This window comes from Lycium barbarum, chromosome 4, assembly GCF_019175385.1.
Source record: "Lycium barbarum isolate Lr01 chromosome 4, ASM1917538v2, whole genome shotgun sequence".
Classification (NCBI taxonomy): domain Eukaryota; kingdom Viridiplantae; phylum Streptophyta; class Magnoliopsida; order Solanales; family Solanaceae; genus Lycium; species Lycium barbarum.
Window position 1 is genome coordinate 20969691 of NC_083340.1, and position 20805 is coordinate 20990495.

The 20805-nt window shown below is 38.9% G+C and overlaps 1 pseudogene; it reads right to left on the reverse strand.

The window, feature by feature from the left end:
* Positions 1 to 18836: 18836 nt before the first annotated feature.
* Positions 18837 to 20399, reverse strand: LOC132637259 (F-box/FBD/LRR-repeat protein At1g13570-like; annotated as a pseudogene).
* Positions 20400 to 20805: the final 406 nt, after the last annotated feature.

Consider the following 20805-nt stretch of genomic DNA (forward strand, 5'->3'; position numbering starts at 1 on the left):
AAAGTAATTATCCAATGTTGATTTTATTTTAAAGTCTACGAAACCAAATGATTCTAGGTACGGGTTCAATTAATCTAGAGGGAAGGTATTAGGCATTCTCTAAATTCCATTAATAATGGTTAACCGACCGAACTTAAGGTTAATTAGGCTAAGTATAAGTTGTAAAAATTATGTATTAACCTAGAAGGTAGTTAAACTAAGAGGAGTGAGAATTAGCATTTAAAAGTGAAAGGTAGTGACTCATTTTGTATTTGAAACCAATTGACACTTAAAAAAGAATGTTGTGGGATTAAAAAAAAAACTCTTTCCTTATGGGACCTAATAACTTTCTAATTCCTTCCAATGTGAAATTACTTTTTTTCACTATGACCTAACTGAACTTGAACTTTCTTTAATCTCAATTTCTCTTTCTTTCTTTTTTAATCTCGTCTTCTTTTGTTTTGTCATTAGCAGTGTTGATAATTCTTCACCTTCTTTATATTCATTTAAAGCTTAAGCTCCACTTTGCATTAGTATTTGTAACTGTTGTTCCTATTGTTATTTCAAACATACTTTTTGTATTAAGGAATGGGAACAAATTCTCTTATTCTTCTTGGTATTGCTAGTTTCTTCTAATAGATCACACATAGAAAAACATTCTAATGCAAATAAAGTAAACAACGAGCAGAGAGATATGCAAAATTAGAGTAACGGAAAAAAACACATATATTTAAATGGATTCGGCCCATTTTAAGGCTGCTGCTGTCCGCTACTGTGGACTGTTTTCTGTTGGGCTTCGGCCCAGCAACCTTCACATATTGTTGCGGATGGCTGAATGGGGCTGACTCGAGAGAAATTTGTGTTGGGCTTTTAGCCCAACACCGAATGCGGGAAATCATGAGTCCCTTGGACTCGTATGATCATGCATAAAAAAATGAAAATAAAAAGGATTAGTACAAGGGATTTGTGATACCCATACTTCAGTCAAAAAAGAAAAGAAAAGAAAAGGCAGCAGTTGAAGCTTAGATGAAAAGAAAGAAAAGGGAATAAGAGGCAGCACAATCACATAAAAAAAAAAACAGTAAAGCAACCACCAAACAACAATCTTGCTCAAAATAGGTATCAAACGAAAAATTGATCCAGCCAAACATAGTAAACATTTATTGGAAATTTTCAGCAGCCAAATTAATCTAAAAGCAGTATTTTCAATAGTCAATAATAACTCCGCTCAGGACGGAAACTGAAATGTAACCTAAATCGTGGCAGACACTCGGTTCAAAAAGGGAGTAGTTCGCGGCCAAAGGTACAAAAGCAGACTGGTTAAAATCACAACAGTTCGTGGCTGTAAGTGAAGCAGAAAATGGCTAAAATGTAATACTTCATGGATTACAAACAAAGTCAGCCATCAAACAAAGCCACGACTTCATAATTCTTTAAACTATGAACACTAAACAGGTAGTACAAACTGTAACTCATGATTTCTAACAGATTACCAAACGCATGTTCTTCAATCGGCTTACCAATTCTAACTACGGCATAATAAACACAGTAAACTATTTAAGCGAATATAAATACCAGCCTAGATTTAAAGCCTTTGTGGTGCGGTAAACTAAGTAGACAACTAGAGCGTAAGTTTTAATAGGGTTCTAAATATAACAAAACTTACCAACATTCATCACAGTTATACAGAGATGAACACATTTGTTTGATAACAGCCACATCGTTTATGTTACAGCTGATTCAAAGTCTTAATCGCAACAACTATTCTGGGTTCCTCTGATCGGGATAGACTCAACACATGCATATTCTCATCTCAAGCGCCTCAACATATACACAAATGATTTTATCTTAAGTGATCTGCAGGCAGGCACCGGACCAGTAGTTTCATAACTGTAGCTTCAGAGAAACATCCCTTTTAGAACTACCAAAGAAAAAACAGAGGCTAATTGTTCGGCTGAAGACGAGAACAGGTTCGAGTAAAAACTGGAATGTAGAACTAAAAACGTATGCGTTTGAAGGCTAAAATATATAACCTAACAGCCCATACTAAGTCATTTTGAACAGATAAAGAGCATTAAAATCGTGAGCGATTCATGCTTCACAATTCACAGACCAAAACAAAGTAAAGTGACGATGCTTACGAACTCGATTAAGCCTTGTTGGACTCTAAATAACACAGAAACGCCGAATTAAGAAACTAATTGGAAATGCTACACAGCAGCAGAACATATACAGTTTCAAGTCTAGCCATGATTTCAACACAACATTATCAGCTAAAGAAACTAAACAACAGACGATATTACCTTTTTGTGGTACAGTGAAGTGGGGACGTCAAGCCTCGAATCTACACTCGAACGTTAGTATCTTCGAGCTTGCGTATGCTCGGATTCCAAAACAGTAATAGAATGAAAGAGAGTAAAAAAATGTTTGGTATTTTAAAGTTGACGTCAAATAACAAAATGAGACAGTTTTTTTTTGTATTTTCGGAGAATTGGAGTTGCTCCCCCCCAAAAAAACCTCCTTTCGGCTGAGGCCTTAAAGCCATTTTATAGTAGACGAACTAGGGTTTTCACCCGTTTTTGGGCGGGATTTCAGGTTGAATTTTGAAAACGAATCACAAAAAGACGTTGAATCTGAAACCCTCTGTTTCGTATCCGTAGATTTTCAGATAAAGCAAAAAGCATTTTTGTCATCTCGTGTTGACTCGATCGTTGAAGACAGGAGAGAGAAACTTGTATAGAAATGGCAAGACCAAATCTGCCATGGCTGAAAGTGAATCGTCTCTTGTGTTGAAGAGGATAGGGGTGAAAGAGAGAGGAGCGAAGAGGGAGGAGAGAAACTGATCATGTGCGGCTGCATTGAAGAAAAGTGATGGAACCCTATGTTTCAATATTTTGAATGGACCGGGTCGGGTCCGGGTATTTTGGCTGGGCTGGACCGAATTATTAAGAGATGTGGGCTGGTCCAATTAAAGTGTGGGCTGGTAGAGTTAAAAAATATTGTGTTTGTATTTTGGGCCATTAATTTGGCTGGAAAATATTGGTCCTTCCTCCTTTATTTAATTCCTTTTGGGTTTCTAATTTAACAACTAGTACAATGAAGACAATTAATAATTAGTATGTAGAAAGTAAAGATTTAATAAAGTATAATTAATTTAACGAGTACAAAAATCCGAAAATAAAATGATGACGAACCATTTTGAAATCTGAGATAAAGTAACGCTAGTAATGTTGATAGTAAAATAGTGAAAATAATGTGTTTAGCTCGTCAATAAATTTAAAAGCTCGAGGAAATAAATTCGAATAAAGGAGGGACAAAATTGGGTGTGAACACCTACTTTAACCACTTTACCCTGAACTTTACAGGAATCAACATTAAGTCTCCGAAGACAACCGGAGACATCATTTGGCTATTCAGCCTCTTCTGCATTAGCCAAACGGCTACACCATCACTTTACTTTACCAATTACTTTATCATTTACTTTACCAACTTTAACTACTTTATCTTGAACTTTACAGGGATTATCATTAAGTCTCTGAAGACAATCGGGGGCACCATTCGGCTATACAGCCTCATATACATAAGCCAGACGGTTACACTATGACTTGACTCTCTACTTTATCATTCACTTTACCAACTTTAACGACTTTACCCTGAACTTTACAGGAATTATCATTAAGTCCCGAAGACAACCGGAGACGTCATCCTACTTTACGACCTTACGGGAATCTTCATCAAATCTCCGAAGACAACCAGAGATATCATATGGCTATACAACCTCATTTTCATAAGCCAGACGGCTGCACTCTTACTTCATTTCTACTTCATTAATTACCTTATCATTCACTTTAATAACTTTACCTTAATTTCACAGATACCATCAAGTCCCAAAAACATCCGGAGACTTCACATGGCTACACAGCCTCCTCTGCATAAGCCAAACGACTACACTTTTACTTTACTCTCTACTTTATTACTTTACTTTACCATCCACTTTACCTACTTTAACGACTTTACCTTAAATTCCGCAGACATCATTTATCATCAAGTCCCGGAAGACAGCCGGAGACTTTATTATTATCATTGAAGTCGCCAAATACAACTAGAGATATTATTACATCTTCAGCATAAACGTCACGCATTCATTCGAGTCCCTGAAGACAACCAGAGACAACATTTGGACACACGACCTCATTATAAGCCACGCGGCTTCATCTTCATTCTCACACTCATATTTACTTTACATTTTCAACTTTACCCCGAATTATTACTGATTTTGACATGAATTTCAGTTTTGGCAGAAAGTACAATCTACAGAGACACAGCACAACGTGGAACTTTATCTTACGCAGTGAACTGGGGCAATTTGCTGAAGAGGAATATCAAACTCACAAGCAAAGGTCACGGATCTACTCTCGAACTCAATTCCGCCTACGTCCACGAACACGTGATACGTAGGTTAATGTTTCTTTCATATCCACCGCTAAAACTCTACTCAATCAACTCTTTTCACAATCTTGTAGTCTTACTATATCCCAGTCTTACCATAATTCAACACTAGGGCAAAAAGCGTAGCGTAGGTATCGATCCGCTTCTTTCGAACCACATACAACTTGATTCTCATAAAACCCGAGATATGTAGGCAACTCGAGACTGGGTTCCGCCATAATTCTTTCCATCCTATAATATTTTCCACCAATTCTCCTAACCCATATTTTCTTAAGTTCTTCCAAGTCATATTTGTTGGTCGGAACAAAATTGGCTACTACGTCAACTTCTTCGCCCGAAAACTCTTACATCGTCTCCGGTCGAAGAGGGGCATCTGTTGACACCCAATTTTGCCCCTCCTTTATTCCAATTAATAAATCAATATCTTATTTTACCCTTACTTTATTATAATTTCTACTACTACTATATTGTTAAATATTAATACGTTGTACATCGCTGCTTACTTATTATATATTGATCATAAGATATAACTTAGATAATATTTTACTCTATTATTACTTTGCTTATATTTTATATACTAATGATAAGATTATTATATTAACTCTAATTATGAAATTTATTATTATTGTTATTATTATTATTAGTATTATTACTACATAATACATTTGATCTAATCTAGAAGCCAAAGAAAATGTGAGAAGAATGGATTTTCAAAATTAAAACAAGTGTCAAGTCCTCATGTATATACATACTAATACACACGTGTATACATGTATATCAGGTATATACACTTGTATATAGGCCCATTCTTTTCATCCAAATCTGGACCGAGCCCAATCCATTTAAGGATTTGACCCGGCCCAGTCCAGCAAAATACAAAGGGGCAAAAGCCTCAGCCATCTACCCTAATTTCCCCAACACAGCCGCACACCCCCCCCCCCCCCACACGCCGCTTTCTCTTCCTCTCTCCCTACTCTCTCTCTCACCCCCATTTTCAGCAAAATCTCAGTGCCCTTTCGCCGTAAACAGTCTCGTCTCTCCATTTTCGCACAAAAAATCATCCATACGTCTGCTTCACTTGCTTACTCTGTCGTTGACAGAGGAGAATCTTCCATTTTTGGCTTCGAGACGCGGACAATCTTCAATACCAGAGAAGATCTGTCCTTTTTGAGCAAGATTTGAAGCAAACCACGTGAAAAACCTCAACGTTCGGATTAGTAAAACGTTGACTCAATTTCGAAATTCAAGTTCAAAACCCCGCCCAGATTTCGAAACCCTAGAGTTGAAGCTTCACTATAAAATGGACTTACACTCTCAGCCAAGAAAAAAAAAGGAGGAGAAAGGAGAAAAAAGATACGAAGCCCGACTTTTTTTTATCTGGTTCAATTCATCAAAAACACGGATTGAGGATTGAACACGGGATTAGAGAAGGGACAAGTTCTCTGTCATCGAGTCTTAAGTTTCTTTTATTCAGGTCTTGATTTTCTTTTAAATCAGAAAACACTTCTGTTGAAAATATAGGATTCGGGACTGAAAATTATCATCGAAAAGATAGCCTCGTTCTAAAAAAAAACAGCCACATATTACTCTATTTTCACTTTCCAATTTGAAACTTTAGTTACTTTAATCGGGTTTGGGGTGGGGGGGGTGGGGGTGGAGGAGACTGACGACGATCCACTTTACTATTGTATAGAAACTCATGTTTCTATATAGTAGTAATATCTCAATAAAAATCACCTAGTCATACTTGCCATGTTTCGACGACCAAAAACTGATGTGGCATTTATATCAGTCCACATGGACTTAACTAATACCAAAATTAAAACTATAAAACCCGACCTAGCAACCTAATTTCAATTTAAAATAGGGAAAATAACCCTCTATGACTATTTAGGAAAAATAATTACCCGAAATAGCCCATGTTTGTAAAATTACCCGAAATGGCCCAATTTGTACCCTCACTACAATTGAAAAAAAAACGTTGTATATTGTTGTATACAATTGAATTTTCTTGGACATAAACACCTCTTATACATTATTATACACTTTATACATTATTATGCGCTTTTATAGAAGGTTGATACATTGTCTGCTCCAGATGTATAAAATTGTATATTGTTGTATAATGTTGTATATTGTGAAAAAGTAGCTATGCGGGGTGTAAGTTAAAAATATGGCTACGCCAATGTAATTTTGTATGCTAAATTGTACGTTATTGAAATTTTCCCTTTAAACCTTGGCCCTTGCGTTATTTTATAAATGGGAAAATAACAACTTTGGTCGCTGAGTTACGTTATTTCAATTTTGGTTTTTGGTCCATAAAATGGACAGAAGTTAAGCCCTTAACAGATTTATCGTAAATAAGGAAGATGAACAAAAAAAAAAAAAAACTTGAACTATTGGAAATGTAACAAAAATGTTCTTCGTTTGGTCTTTGGTCCAAAAATACTCCTGAATTATTGGAAATGGGACAAAAATTCCAGCGATGTTAGCAAACAGGTTACCGGCCCAATTATGCTCGTATTTGGACCTACAGCCTCCAGGCCTCTTGTAGCTCCTTTAAAAACTTATATCTTTGTTGAGATGGACTCCAAGTTGGAAAAAGACCATTTGTTTGCACGAATTGCCCTTCTTTTGGGGTGGTCTTTAACTTTTGCCCCTCATATTTGTGGTCTTTAAATTTTGCCCTTCGCTTGGATACCTGAGGTTCTGGGTTTGAACTCCCGCTCAGGCACAAAATAAAAAAAAAATTCGCAAGACAGGGCTGGTGTCACGCCCCGAACCATGGCCTGGACGTAACACGACACTCGGTGCCTGACTGCATGTGACCGAGCGAACCACATGGCTTGTTGAATCATCATGATACATAACATATGCGGAATATAACGTGAATGCATGATGAGCCTTTATAAAACATGTTAAGTCATAATACTTAATAAAATACTTGTTTAAACATGAGTGAGCCAAAATGGCTATACGACTCCAAATGTCTGACATGACATAACTGAATTTTCTAGTCTATGAAACCTCTATCATGAGTCTGACTGTAAAACATACTTACTGGGACAAGGCCCCCAGCATACCTTTAGATGCATAATTAATCATAAACAAAAGTTGACTAAACCTCGAATGAGATGGGGCTCACCAATAAGCAGATACGAATGTTGTCCTACTGAGCAGATGTGTCGTCCTGTATATCAGTACCTGCATCGTGAAATGCAGGCCCCGGATAATAAAAGGGGACGTCAGCACATTGAATGTACTGGTATGTAAAACAACTGAATGAAATAACATGAGACATGAAATAACATGATAAGAACTGAAACTGAAAACCTGGACATGAACATGAGCATGAGCATGAGTACATAAACATGAAATTGAAACTGAGTACTGGAACTGAACATAATCATGAGTACTGTAAGCATGAGATAATCTGTAATAATCTGTAATGATCTGTAATATTCTGTAATACCGACATGAACCACCACGGGAAGAAACGTGGAGTCTGATCTCTGCCCGATCAGCTAAGCCATCTCGTACCTTGCCGGGGCACGAGACATGAACATGACATGAATGGATCCAAATCCCTCAATGGGGAAAATATGAAGGAATCGTCCTATCTGGGCGGAGTGATCCTTATCCTACGTTGGCATACGTAGTTTCAGGCTATCTGAGCCTTCTCGGTATTAATACAACTCCCGAACATGAAAATAATATAGTTGGCTAAGAAGCCCATGACTTTCGTGAATTAACTTGTGCTTGTCTTGGAAATCATGATTTCACGAAATAACTTGTAAACATGGTTTCATGAAATAGCTTGTAAACATGTTCTTGATTTATGAGTAATACAATAGTTCATAATCATATATTTGTAATTGACTTGAAAACATGCTTGTAACTTGTAAAATAAAATCATACCGTTTCATATGAACATAATGAGAACACATGAGAAAGAATTCATGATTCATGGAGTAAGCTAGGATTCCTAATATCCGTAATGTAAGGTTAGGAATACAATAACGAACATAGATACAAAATTTATGTACATACATACGTAATTACGGGCTACCAATATGTTGGGTTTAATGCCCTAGGATTTGAACTTCATAGATTTTAAGAAACGGATCATGTGGAAGAATGTAGAGATTCCCACATGTGGATGGAAGTTCTACATACCTTGACTTCCTGCTTTTGAGTGTATCACAATGTCCTTCAATCCCTTCAACTTTAATCTATAGCAATACAGGTCATAGGGACTCTATATTAGCAACAATATCTATGTTTTGTTCATCTAAGCATTTTATCAAACACTTGGTGGGCATGAAGCTCCACAACCTTCATTAATGGTGTTTTCTTCCCCCAATCCCCATTCTATTACTTCTAGCTGATTCTACAATCTCAATAAGATGTAATTGACATCCTTCTTCATCACCCATATGAATACAACAATCCCAAGTCAACAATCCAAAAACCCTAGCATAGTTCATATAATTCTCTTTATCAAACCCATTTACTATTCTCCCAAGAACTTATCAACACTTTAATCATCATGAAACATCATAAAACTTACCTTGGTTATTGTAGGAATAAGCCTTGAGTTGAAATGCTTCACTTGAACAAAACCCTAGTTCCACCTTCTATGGAATTTCTTAACTTGAATGGATTTGATGTGTTTTTCACACTTAGTTTTGTGGATTGATGAAGTGGATCTTTTGTTTCACTTGGATTCTTGCATATGAAGTGTTTGGATGGTTCTAGAGAACCCTTGAGTCATGTAGGAGAAATGGGAATGAAAAAAAATGGGTTTGGGTCTCTTATTAATATCTTAAAATCTGACCCATCGGGCAATTCTACGCCCATTTTTACGGACCGTCAAACTGTTTGACGGACCGTCAAAATGGTCCGTAAAACTACCCAGCAAAAATTGAGTTTCTGTTACCATTTTACGCTGTCTTGAGTCAATTTGACGGACCGTATAATTGTTTTACGGACCGTCAAAATGAACCGTAAAACTACCCAGCAAAATATGGTTTTCTGTGACCATTTTACGCTGGCTTGAGTCAATTTTACGGATCGTATAATTGTTTTACGGACCGTAAAATTGAACCGTAAAACTGACCCTCAAAATATCATTCTCTGTGACCATTTGACGGACCGTATAAATGTTTTACGGACCGTCAAAATGTTATACGAACCGTCAAATGGTCCGTCAAAATTCCTCTGCTCGGACAGTCTGTCGTATAATGGGCATAACTCTTTGCACAGATGTCCGTTTGAGGGCCATAATATACTGTTGGAAATCTATATCAAGGGGCTACAACTTTCATCAAGGAAGTCTTCCCAAAATCCAAATTAATAGAGGGGTTATGGTTGTTGGAAGTAAGACCTTCCATAAACTCACTTGCAAACATGCCCCGTAGAGTGACTTCCAACTTTTCTTTTCCCAAAGACATTTATTATGACTTAATTGGTTTTCAGAACACTTCCTATAACCCTCATATTGGTTCCATTATATTATCATCTTATGATTCAAACTTCGTCCGAAGTTACGAGGTGTTACAATATCTCCCCCTTGGGATCATTCGTCCTCGAATGATAACCATTCGGGATTCTACAAAAATTTCGCCAGAGTTTCCCCTGTAATAAGGCACTACCAACCTGTCACAACAACCCATAATATCATTGCCTCACAGGGCTACATCACAATAGCATTATAAATTGGCCACACACGGCCAAAAGCATGACAAGAAAGCTTACATACCTCAAAATCTTGGTGCTTCATCATAAATCTCTTCTGCAGGCTGAAACAAGTGCGGGTACCTGGATTTGATATCCTCCTCGGCTTCCCATGTAGCTTCCTCAACTTTCTGACTCCTCCACAGGACTTTCATTGAGGCTACTTCCTTAGTTCTCAACTTGCGAACTTGACGATCAAGAATGGCTACAGGGATCTCCTCATAGGTGAGGCCATCCTTAACTGTTATAGCATCAGCAAAAACAACCAACGAAGGGTCTCCCACACACTTTTTCAACATGGATACATGAAATACTGGATGAACAACAGCTAAATCTTGTGGCAACTCAAGTTCATAAGCTACTAGACCGCCCTTTCGTAAAATTCTGTAAGGTCCAATATATCTGGGACTGAGCTTCCCTTTCTTGCCAAATCTCATAACACCTTTCATGGGTGAGACTTTAAGGAACACCCAATCATCAACTGAAAATTCTAAATCCCTTCGTCTCACATCTGTATAAGACTTCTGGCGACTCTGAGCTGTTTTCAAACGCTCCTGTATTAACTTGACTTTCTCCATAGCCTGATAAACCAAATCTGGTCGTAACAACCCTGCTTCACCAACTTCGAACCAACCAATTGGTGATCTACACCTTCGCCCATACAGAGCTTCAAATGGTGCCATCCCAATACTAGCATGGTAACTGTTATTATAAGAAAACTCAATGAGAGGCAAGTGATCATCCCAATTACCTTTGAAATCCAAGACGTATGCTCTCAACATATCCTCCAGAGTCTGAATAGTACGCTCTGCCTGGCCATCTGTTTGTGGATGAAAAGCTGTGCTGAGGTTCACCTTGGTACCCAATCCTTTCTGAAAGGATTTCCAGAAGTTTGCTGTAAATTGAGCACCACGATCTGAAATAATGGACACTGGTGTCCCATGCAATCTGACAATCTCATTAATATACAGCTTGGCATAATCTTCAACTGAATCTGCGGTCTTGACGGGCAAAAAGTGTGCTGACTTAGTAAGCCGGTCAACGATCACCCAAATGGAGTCATGTCTCCTAGCTGAACGAGGTAAACCTGATACAAAATCCATATTGATCATTTCCTATTTCCAAATAGGAATATCAATATTCCGAGCCAAGCCACCAGGCCTCTGGTGTTCGGCTTTCACCTGTTGACAATTCGGGCACTTAGCTACAAAATATGCCACATTCTTCTTCATATCGTTCCACCAGTAAATCTCCTTGAGATCATGATACATCTTAGTGGAACCTGGGTGAATGGAATACCTGGAATTGTGAGCTTCTGACATGATTCACTCTCTGAGCCCATCTACATCTGGGACACATAATCTACCTCGGTACCTCAAGGTACCATCATCTCCCCCTTGTTCGAAAGTCGTCGTCTTATGCTTGTGAATCCCCTCTTTCAGCTGCAACAAGTACGGATCATTAAACTGTTTCTCCTCGACTTCAACGACTAAAGAGGAAAGAGCACTATTCTGAACAACCACACCACCATCCTCGGAGTCCAAAAGTCGAACTCCAAGATTGGCTAAACGGTGAACTTCCTTTTTCATAACTCTCTTATCCACGTCCACATGGGCTAAACTTCCCATGGAATGCCGACTAAGAGCATCAGCTACAACATTCGCTTTCCCCGGATGATAGAGAATATCCACATCATAATCCTTAAGCAATTCGAGCCATCTCCTCTGTCTAAGATTTAGCTCCCTTTGCTTGAAGATATACTGCAGGCTTTTATGATCTGTGAAAATATCAACATGCACTCCATACAAATAATGACGCCATATCTTAAGTGCAAAAATTACAGCTGCCAACTCTAAGTCATGAGTCGGATAATTCTTTTCGTGAACCTTAAGTTGACGAGATGCATAAGCTACAACCTTACCATGCTGCATTAAGACACATCCGAGACCAACTCCCGAAGCATCACAATAAACCACGAACCCTTCAGTTCCCTCTGGAAAAGTCAAAACTGGAGCAGAAGTCAATATTTTCTTCAACTCCTCAAAGCTTCGCTCACAAGCATCTGACCATTGGAACTTAACTTTCTTCTGTGTCAACTTAGTCAACGGAGCAGAGATAGAAGAAAATCCTTCTACGAAGCGTCGATAATAGCCTGCCAGACCCAAGAAACTTCTTATATCAAAAACTGAGGTGGGTCTGGGCCAACTCTTTACGGCGTCAATCTTCTGAGAATCAACTTTAACACCTTCACCCGAGATCACATGACCTAAGAATGCCACTGATTTAAGCCAAAACTCACACTTTGAGAATTTTGCAAAAAGCTCGCGATCTTTAAGAGTCTGCAACACTATTCTGAGGTGTTCTGCATGATCGACCTCATTACGGGAATACACCAAAATATCATCAATGAAGACAATGACGAATAAATCAGGATAAGGCTTGAAGACCCTGTTCATAAGATCCATGAAAGCAGCTGGCGCATTTGTCAACCCAAATGACATAACAAGAAATTCAAAATGGCCATAACGGGTTCTGAAAGCGGTCTTCGGAATATCAACTTCCTTAACCTTTAACTGATGATATCCTGTTCTGAGATCAATCTTGGAATAACATTGGGCGCCCTGCAGTTGGTCAAATAAGTCATCTATTCTAGGAAGAGGGTACCTGTTCTTAATGGTGACCTTGTTCAGCAGACGGTAGTCTATACACATGCGTAAAGAACCATCCTTCTTTCGGACAAATAAGACTGGCGCGCCCCAAGGCGAAACACTGGGCCTAATAAACCCCTTGTCAAGAAGATCCTTCAACTGGGCTTTTAACTCTTTTAACTCTGCTGGAGCCATTCTGTATGGCGGAATAGATATCGGCTGAGTATCGGGAAGTAAATAGATTCCAAACTCAATCTCCCTGTCAGGAGGGACTCCTGGAAGATCTTCTGGGAAGACTTCTGGAAATTCATTTACAACTGGTACAAATTGAAGAGTTGGAGTCTGAGCATCTGAATCCTTGACTCGAACTAGGTGGTAGATATAGCCTTTGGAAATCATTTTTCTGGCTTTTAGGTAAGAAATGAATCTACCCCTGGTACTACTGAATTACCCTTCCATTCTATGACTGGCTCATTAGGAAACTCGAATCTTACCACCTTAGTTCTACAACATACTGTGGCATAACATGAAGCTAACCAATCCATACCCATGATCACATTGAAGTCTACCATTTCTAATTAAGCTAAATCAGCTATGGTACTGCGGTGATAGACTAGAACTGGGCAACCCCTATACATATGTCTAACTGTGAGTGATTCCCCAACGGGGGTGGACACCTCAAAGGGTTCATACAATTTTTCAGGTTCAATACTAAATTTCTTAGCAACAAAAGGGGTTACATAAGATAAAGTGGATCCTGGGTCAACAAGGGCATAAACGTCGAAAGTGAAAACTGTTAGTGTACCTGTGACAACATCTGCACGAGTTTCTGTATCCTGACGGCCTGTCAATGCATACAAACGGTTTCGCCCACCGCTTGTGTTTCCAGACCTAGCTGCATTGTTCCCCTGATGAACTTGATTGTTACGAGGGACTGCTGAATTCGTGGGCTGCACCACGTTACCTCCGGTACCTGGCCTAGCTGACGGACAATCTTTCTGAAAATGGACTCTCTGGCCACAACTATAACATATATTCATGCCCAAGCGACACTCACCTGAGTGTCTCTTATTACACTTGCCGCATATCGGATAAGTATAAGTCGACTGACCCCCACTAGCTTGAGAGTACGAACTTGATGGCCTGAAATTCGGCTTCTTATCATTGCGGAACTTAGGAAGTGGGGCACTTGCTGTGGACGGAGCAGGTACTGCAGACCTGTTCTTAAAGAATTTCCTGTTTCGGTTCCCGCTGAACTGTCCGGTAGACTTGCCCTCTTGTTGAACTCCTTGTCTTTCTCTTTTTGTAAGGTTTCTTCCTCCTTTAGCCTTGTCTCATTGCCCTGTACAAAAGCAACCATCTTGGAAATAGTCATTGTCCCATTCTGTGCAATAATATTGGCTCCATCATACAAATGGGAATCAAGACCTCCAACGAATCTTCTCACTCTTGCCCTCATATCGGGTAACATGTGTGGGGCATGCTTAGTCAGGCTAACGAACTCCAAATAGTAATCTTGAACTGGCCTGCCATTTTGTTTGAGCTTCAGGAATTGTTCAGCCTTAGCCTCTCTGACCTCTACTGGCATAAAGTGGTCTAGGAATGCACTAGCAAATTCATCCCATGTAGCATCAGGCGCATTCTCACCTCGGGACAATTCCCAAGATTCATACCACGTGTTAGCAATGCTCTGCAGCTGATGAGCTCCAAAAGTAGCTGCTTCGGTTTCTGTAACTGTCATAATCCTGAAGATCTTTTGGAGAGCATCAATGTAGTCCTGAGGGTCTTCATCCTTCTTCGTCCCCGTGAATACTGGGGGATTCATTGTGAGAAAATCCTTCGTCTTAGAAGACTCTCCATTACCTCCTGAACTTGACCCAGATTCCTGACGTTGGGCCTGAGCTGCTTCCAGCTGGGTGAGCATGTTGATAGCACTCCTAACATCCCTATCTGAAGCACTAGGAGGTGTAACAGTAGGGGCGGTTGGAGTTGTTGCCTGAGTCGGGACAGTATCTTCGTGAGCTACTCCAGCGGCAACCCTTTGGCTGGTGGCTGTGTTTTTCTTCTTGTAAGTTCTTTTGTAAGGCATTTTCTGAAAACACGTACACGCACGAATTAGTAAGCCATCCTAAAAATACTGCTCTAACTGCACGATCTAGAATATGAAAGAAATGAGACAATCCTGAATGTCTTGGTGGTCAACTGTTTATATGTGTGGGGCCCTCACACATATAAAAGAGACCCCACTGGACACGGTTTCATAGACTCCCTAAAGATCCTTGAACCTAGGCTCTGATACCAAGCTTTGTCACGCCCCGAACCATGGCCTGGACGTGACACAGCACTCGGTGCCTGCCTGCATGTGACCGAGCGAACCACATGGCTTGCTGAATCATCATGATACATAACATATGCGGAATATAACGTGAATGCATGATGAGCCTTTATAAAACATGTTAAGTCATAATACTTAATAAAATACTTGTTTAAACATGAGTGAGCCAAAATGGCTATACGACTCCAAATGTCTGACATGACATAACTGAATTGTTTAGTCTATGAAACCTCTATCATGAGTCTGACTGTAAAACATACTTACTGGGACAAGGCCCCCAGCATACCTTTAGATGCATAATTAATCATAAACAAAAGTTGACTAAACCCCGAATGAGATGGGGCTCACCAATAAGCTGATACGAATGTTGTCCTACTGAGCAGATGTGTCGTCCTGTATATCAGTACCTGTATCGTGAAATGCAGGCCCCGGATAATAAAAGGGGACGTCAGCACATTGAATGTACTGGTATGTAAAACAACTGAATGAAATAACATGAGACATGAAATAACATGATAAGAAGTGAAACTGAAAACCTGGACATGAACATGAGCATGAGCATGAGTACATAAACATGAAATTAAAACTGAAACTGAGTACTGGAACTGAACATAATCATGAGTACTGTAAGCATGAGATAATCTGTAATAATCTGTAATGATCTGTAATATTCTGTAATACCGACATGAACCACCACGGGGAGAAACGTGGAGTCTGATCTCTGCCCGATCAGCTAAGCCATCTCGTACCTTGCCGGGGCACGAGACATGAACATGACATGAATGGATCCAAATCCCTCAATGGGGAAAATATGAAGGAATCGTCCTATCTGGGCGGAGCGATCCTTATCCTACGTTGGCATACGTAGTTTCAGGCTATCTGAGCCTTCTCGGTATTAATACAACTCCCGAACATGAAAATAATATAGTTGGCTAAGAAGCCCATGACTTTCGTGAATTAACTTGTGCTTGTCTTGGAAATCATGATTTCACGAAATAACTTGTAAACATGGTTTCATGAAATAGCTTGTAAACATGTTCTTGATTTATGAGTAATACAATAGTTCATAATCATATATTTGTAATTGACTTGAAAACATGCTTGTAACTTGTAAAATAAAATCATACCGTTTCATATGAATATAATGAGAACACATGAGAAAGAATTCATGATTCATGGAGTAAGCTAGGATTCCTAATATCCGTAATGTAAGGTTAGGAATACAATAACGAACATAGATACAAAATTTATGTACATACATACGTAATTACGGGCTACCAATATGTTGGGTTTAATGCCCTAGGATTTGAACTTCATAGATTTTAAGAAACGGATCATGTGGAAGAACGTAGAGATTCCCACATGTGGATGGAAGTTCTACATACCTTGACTTCCTGCTTTTGAGTGTATCACAATGTCCTTCAATCCCTTCAACTTTAATCTATAGCAATACAGGTCATAGGGACTCTATATTAGCAACAATATCTATGTTTTGTTCATCTAAGCATTTTATCAAACACTTGGTGGGCATGAAGCTCCACAACCTTCATTAATGGTGTTTTCTTCCCCCAATCCCCATTCTATTACTTCTAGCTGATTCTACAATCTCAATAAGATGTAATTGACATCCTTCTTCATCACCCATATGAATACAACAATCCCAAGTCAACAATCCAAAAACCCTAGCATAGTTCATATAATTCTCTTTATCAAACCCATTTACTATTCTCCCAAGAACTTATCAACACTTTAATCATCATGAAACATCATAAAACTTACCTTGGTTATTGTAGGAATAAGCCTTGAGTTGAAATGCTTCACTTGAACAAAACCCTAGTTCCACCTTCTATGGAATTTCTTGACTTGAATGGATTTGATGTGTTTTTCACACTTAGTTTTGTGGATTGATGAAGTGGATCTTTTGTTTCACTTGGATTCTTGCATATGAAGTGTTTGGATGGCTCTAGAGAACCCTTGAGTCGTGTAGGAGAAATGGGAATGAAAAAAAATGGGTTTGGGTCTCTTATTAATATCTTAAAATCTGACCCATCGGGCAATTCTACGCTCATTTTTACGGACCGTCAAACTGTTTGACGGACCGTCAAAATGGTCCGTAAAACTACCCAGCAAAAATTGAGTTTCTGTTACCATTTTACGCTGTCTTGAGTCAATTTGACGGACCATATAATTGTTTTACGGACCGTCAAAATGAACCGTAAAACTACCCAGCAAAATATGGTTTTCTGTGACCATTTTACGCTGGCTTGAGTCAATTTTACGGACCGTATAATTGTTTTACGGACCGTAAAATTGAACCGTAAAACTGACCCTCAAAATATCATTCTCTGTGACCATTTGACGGACCGTATAAATGTTTTACGGACCGTCAAAATGTTATACGGACCGTCAAATGGTCCGTCAAAATTCCTCTGCTCGGACAGTCTGTCGTATAATGGGCATAACTCTTTGCACAGATGTCCGTTTGAGGGCCATAATATACTGTTGGAAATCTATTTCAAGGGGCTACAACTTTCATCAAGGAAGTTTTCCCAAAATCCAAATTAATAGAGGGGTTATGGTTGTTGGAAGTAAGACCTTCCATAAACTCACTTGCAAACATGTCCCGTAGAGTGGCTTCCAACTTTTCTTTTCCCAAAGACATTTATTATGACTTAATTGGTTTTCAGAACACTTCCTATAACCCTCATATTGGTTCCATTATATTATCATCTTATGATTCAAACTTCGTCCGAAGTTACGAGGTGTTACAGCTGGGGGGAGCGTATGCCGGATCCGGCATAAAGTCCTTAAGGAAAAACTAAAGTTATGCCGGAGGGGGCATAACTTTTCCTCAAGGCATAGTTTAGTTATGCCTTATGGGGCAAAACTTTTCCTTAAGGAACTATGCCTTATGGGGTAGACTTTTAATTAAGGCATAACCAAAAGTATGCCCCATAAGGCAGAACTTTTTCTTAAGGTATAGACTTTGCCTTATAAGGCAAACTTTTAGTTACGCCTTAAGGAAAAATTCCGCCTTATGTGGCATACTATAAAAGTTTGCCCATTAAAAGTATGCCCCCACCGGCATAAACTTGTGAAGGAATTACCAAAGTTATGCCGGACCCGACATACTTATGCCAAGTCTGCCTATAAGGCATAAGTATGCCGGGTTCGGCATAACTTGTTAATTCCTTCACAAGTGTATACCGGTGGGGGCATAGCGAAATTTAAACTCTGTCTTGCGAATATTTTTTAAAATTGTAACTGTGTGGGGGTTCGAACTTGGAACCCATGGGTTTTAACCGAAGGGCAAAATTTAAAGATTTCAAATATGAGGGGCAAAATTTAAAGACCACCCCAAAAGAAGGGCAATTGTGCGAATTGCCCGAAAAAGACTACCCCACTTATTTAGATTTAAGGACCAGAACGACACATTTAAGTTAATTAAAGATTAGATGTGCATCTTTGAATACACAGGGACCAAAATTACTAACTCAAGGACCATTATTGCTATTTTCCCGTTGTAAAAGCTGATGCGGATACGTATTTTATGTGACTCTTTCCCACCCTGTCACTTACTAAGCAGGTTACTAGTGGAGGCATAGTTGACCCATAGCTAGTATTGAACTTGTTGAAATAGTTAAATAAACTCATATAAAGCATCTTACCAACCACCTTTGTACTGCATATTACACAGACAAAGGCATATTACACAGACAAAGGCAAACTAAAGCACAAGAAGTGCTACAATAATAAGCATAGTCATTGCACTTCCATGACTTCTTCGGGTTCACTATACGATCTTCTACATCAACTTCTTCAAATATGAATTCGACATTGGGTGATGCTCGGCAGAATTGTCTCATCTCATCCATCATTTGTGCACCCCGCCGATGATGGAGATAGGCAAAATTCCAAAGGAATATTTCCTCAAGTATAGGTGCAGATGCCAATATAAACTTCATAAATTCCATTACCATCTCAACACCGATAAACATGCTCACATGAACTTTTTGCAACTCAAAGCACCGTACGAGATTTATTGAACTCGTAGGAATTTTACAACAGGTTCAACAATATGGCCAACAGGGTCCTAAAGGATTTCCAAGTAATGGTTAGGCTAGTTCAGATGAAGAAGAAACCATATTCAATCACGTTAATTGATTTAACAATAGGAGAGTGCTTACACATTCAACTGTGAGCTTTTGTAATTTAGGGCAACTTGTAATCAAGTAAGCAGCACCTGAAACCTCATCGGTGTTTCTTAAAGACATGCTCGAAATATTGAGAGATTTGATATTGTTCAGAGCAGTCGGGTGACTCTCTGGTACACTTCCCATGGTCAAGTACTAGAAGCATGTCAAAATTCGTTAAAGATATATCATTTGGTTATGATACATACCAACTTTAATTAGTAGACATAAGTAAAATTGCCGCAAATATACATTACCTCTAATGCAGAAGCACATAGATCCAGTGCTTGCAGGGAAGGCATGTAATGGAAGAACTTTGTAAAATTAGAGCAAACAGGTGATGGATTAGTCAAAACTAGTACATTGAAACACATGGTAACTTTTTCAAGCATAGAAGCGTTTCTGAAGCAGATGGACTTTGAGTTTCCATTAAACTCAAAACATTTGAGATTAGCAGCATTAATTTCTAGGGTGTCAAAGTTTGTGCACCAACGCAACCTCAATCGTTCAAGCAATGGGCTTTTAGAGATGAGATTCATAAATATTGTTGGAACAAAAGTGACATGCATAAGATCGAGATTAGTAAGCTTATGAAACCCTTTGAAAGCGAGTGGAGGGTGGAACAAGCATTGTTGAACTTCCAGATACCTTATTTGTTGGAACGCAAAAAGGCCAGAAGGTAAATGATATCTGTTGCCTGAGCATATGTGAAGGGTGAATTCCTGCAGATTTTTCTCTGACAAGAAGAGCATCCAGTGATCAATATCAGGACAACTTGTCACATTAGGACCTCTGAGTCTAAACTTCAGTAATGGTCCTTTATGGTCTAACAGGACTTGGTAAATGATTCTGTTGGCTTCTTCATCTTTTTTTGAAAGATGCGAAAAACTCATCATTAGAAACAAGTTCTTGACGTGTTACCCATTTGTACCTCCAATCTTTTGACGAGAGACTGGTCTTCACTGCATCTTTCAAAGGCAAGCATCCTATAATTCCATCCAGAACATTACAGGGAAAATTGCTAATTGTATCTACCCCAGATGTCCGAGCACTCCTCATGGTCTAATACAACAAGTTTGCTGGAAATTCTGAAAATTAAAATCAGGCATAAAGACAGATATTCGAATTCTCATGAAATACACATGGGAGCAATATATGACTAGTAGCTCAACGTCTTAAACAACATAAAATTTTATAATTTTACCTATATCGGAGAAAGAAAATAATGATACATGATTGAGTACCAGGAAAGAACATAGACTTTGAAGACAACAGCGGTGAAGGCAAGAATTTCATCGAGGGATTCAAAAAATGCCCTTTTGTCTGCAGAGGATTCAACAAGTAAATATGTACACATAAAAAGATATTTCACCTATATGCACAATACAATTTGATTGAACCCCCTTCAATAAAGGTGTCTCCACCACTGGAAGACAGGATGACAGCGAACTTCACATGGCAAGAA